The sequence below is a fragment of the Malaclemys terrapin genome, chromosome 1 (assembly GCF_027887155.1).
Source record: "Malaclemys terrapin pileata isolate rMalTer1 chromosome 1, rMalTer1.hap1, whole genome shotgun sequence".
Lineage (NCBI taxonomy): Eukaryota > Metazoa > Chordata > Testudines > Emydidae > Malaclemys > Malaclemys terrapin.
In genome coordinates this window covers 183,599,159-183,602,681 of record NC_071505.1, presented here as the reverse complement: position 1 = coordinate 183,602,681, position 3,523 = coordinate 183,599,159, and positions in this window count along the sequence as shown.

Below are 3,523 nucleotides of genomic sequence, written 5' to 3'. Positions count from 1 at the left end.
TGGTGCAGTCATTTTGTTTAACTGACCCAAAACATTAAATTGCATTTTCCCTTTGTGGCTTACTGCCTTATGGGAATTGTAGTTCAGGAGCCTGATGTCCCCATTCTCCCTTATGGACCAGGGTCAATGTCACATGATGCACCAAAGAGAAATCCATGGTGCACTATCAGAGACATAGTCATCCAGGGAGCTCAGTCCACAGGCTAGAAGGAAGGCTGAATTATACCTCCCAAAAGGCAATGAGCTGGTAGGGAAATGTAGTTTAACATTTTGCTGAATTTATTTGAAATGTTTAGGGTCAGTTCAACAAAACAAAATATTCCAATTTTGGTTTAACAGATCTGAAATGAAATATTTTATTTCAACTTTCCCAATGGAAAACTGAAAATTTTCAGCAACATTAAAGATTTTTTTTCCCCCACAGAAATTTTAGATTTTGAAGAAATTGCATTTTCCATCAGAAAATCATTCAGAGGAGAAATGCCTACCCACTCCATCCTTCACGCATCTTCCTTCCATCATAAATGTAACCATGTGTCTCATCTTCTCATGACATAACCATTCCTTTGCCACTTTAGTTCCAGTTTTCATCTTCAGTATTGCTCCAATGTTCAGACCCTAAGTAAACATTTTCCAGTGCTTTCCTACCCTTTTAAACCTTTATATTACTGATAATGTGTAAAAAGCTCATAAAAGGTGTTCAGTTGATACCAGTGGAGACTGCCAGTCTTTTGGACCAAACAATAGTTAGAGATCACGGATTAACAGTGCAAATTTCTTCATTCTGTCCTCATTGTTCTTCCACCTATGGAAGCATTAGCATTTCACCTCTCTTGCATGAAGTTTCGTACCCTGCAATATGAATTCCATTGCATAACATTAAGTCCCATTAAAATGGTGTGCTGATCCTGCAGGGCAGGTGGGGTTTCAAGGTTCCTACATTGTAAAGGGGATAAATGTACTTCAATCTTCATATTCCTTCATTCCATGGTGACACTGCTGAGCCTGTCAACAAGGGTACCAATTAGTGTCACTTGTTTTGGTTTATTATATGCCTGTAATGCTCTTAGCAGACTGTTGGATGCTATATAAATAATAAATGATAATGCACTATAATAATAATGAAGCATTTTAAAAGCCATTTAAATCTCTCTCAGGATATTTAGCTTTGTAAGTAACACACATTCTCCCTTCACAACCTATAAATATTGAGAATATCCAAACATCATGTTATATAATAATATTAGCCTTTTAAAATTCCATGGCTGCATGAACCATACTTTGTTCTTTATTTGAATGGTTTCCAGTGATCTGAGATGATGGCTGGAATTCCTGCCCAGATAATTTTTAGTCTATTTGGAACAATTTTCCAACCACACGTTTTGTTTTTTTTTCTGATAGTCCAATATTTTTCACTAGATCTTTGTTTTGGACCAAATAGGATTTCTACAGAGAAACTCATTCAGAGAGTTGAAGCATATCATTTTCACTGTATACGACCTGCAACAGCTCAGAGCCCATCTGCACTATATTCCATGTCTCACCCCCTTCAAGGGCTACAGTCAGGTAGCAACACCATTTGCTGGCTAATGCTCTTACACTGAACTGTGCTCTTATTAGAGTTGATGTGTGTGAACTTGTCAAATACAGCATCAGTTCCTGTCATTGTCTCCTGGACAATGAGGTATTGCTCTGATTGATCTGCATAGTTGCCAACTGCTTAACACATCTCAGCTTTTCCCTGTGCTTTGAACGAATTCAAGCCATCAATCAACACGTATGTGACAAACTCTTCATCTGGAACGTCTGTGGTATGAATATCGCTGAGCCTATTGTGGACTGAGCCAACTGTGATGTTTTTGGTTCCAGTTTATTTCTCATTCAATTTGAAGGAGAGAGATTTGTGCTGCAAGCCTATATTTCACAATTTGTAGCCGTCGGATAAACAGTTCAGTCAGGTGTTTCAGTTAATGGCATAGGGATTGCTGAAAACACAAAATGGGTAGAGATTAGAATTATTTGTCGCTGCCCCCAATATGGAATTTTATAGTGGGATGATGATGTATGATCCAAATAGAGCTGGGCTTTCCCCCCACACCCTATTTCTGTTTCGGTAAATAATTTATTTTCTAAAAAAATGCAGTTTCAATCAACCTCAAACTATTCATGGATTTGTGTGGAGTTTGCCTAATACGTTTGACCAAACCCAAAACATTGAAATGATTCAGAAATGCTGACCTAAAACATTCCAGTTTGACCAACTCACTATTTTACTTTTGGTTTTAGCCAAAAAAATCATTTTCAGTTTGACTTTTTAAACTATTGTTTGGAATGGTCAGTGAACTGAAAAATCTATTTTCCACAAAACTCTAGATCCAAACCATAAGCAAAGCTTTTCAGAACTGTTCTTGGCTAATTTATAATTATCCAGGGCCTGATCCAGCACCTATTGAAATCAACGGAACTCATCCTATTTATTTAGAGGGGTGCTGGATCAGGCCAAAGATATATATCTATCTATATCTATATCTAGATATAGATAGATATGGGGTTTTTTGAGCAGCCATGACTTAGATTAAATGATATACACAGACATAGTTACGTTACCTTTGAACCACAACCTTTTGCTGAGAACATCTTAAAGTAAACATACTAACCTATTGTGAAGGGATGTTCAAAGACAAATCCATTACTGAATGTGTAACTCAGAAAAGCTGGTGATGGGAGACAAACATACTGAAAGATACGTGGGGGGCAGGGAGGGGAAGAGGGACAAGGAATAGCCCCTTCAAGCAAAAGACTAGCAGGGTGAGGGAGTTGCAGGTGTGACTCAAGTAAGTGGCTGGAGGATGAATGTGGCTTGGGGATGAATGTCAGAGGGGAGCTCTACTAGTTATCCACCAGCCAAAAGCTAAGCCCAGGTTCATGATCTTTTCCTGAGGCTGAGCTTGTGGGAAGTTCCAAGTGAAATAGAAGACTAGGTGAATTCTACCCATAAAATAAACACATTGAAAAAAATCATTGAACATCTTCTTTCTTGAAACCAAATTACAGTATTTGTGATGAGTGTCCTACAAGATGATGTAATTCTGACAACGTCAGAGTAGTCATTTCAAAAACTCGATTGTGGAGAGGGACAATATGGGGTTTAGTATTGGGTGAAATGAAGCACAAGGGCAAATACCACTCTACCTTTTTAAAGTACAAGTTTAGTTTGCTAAAAATATTTAGAGATTTAGCATCATGTCAGTGCCTCTTAGAGATAGTTTGACTAATAAGGATATTTATTAATAGCTTTAACCTAGCACATTAGGCCAGCACGAAAGGAGTCAAAGGCATTATCATTGGATGGGTAAAGCCCTGGTGTATGCTCAAATCTATATTATTGTAATGCTAAATAGTTATGTACCATATTTTATCTCTCTAACTTGCATTGAAAAGTTCCTTAGATAATGCCATTGATTTTAATGAGGCTGATTGCAGGCTAAAACACCCCTCACCATAGGTTAGAGTGGTAGATTCT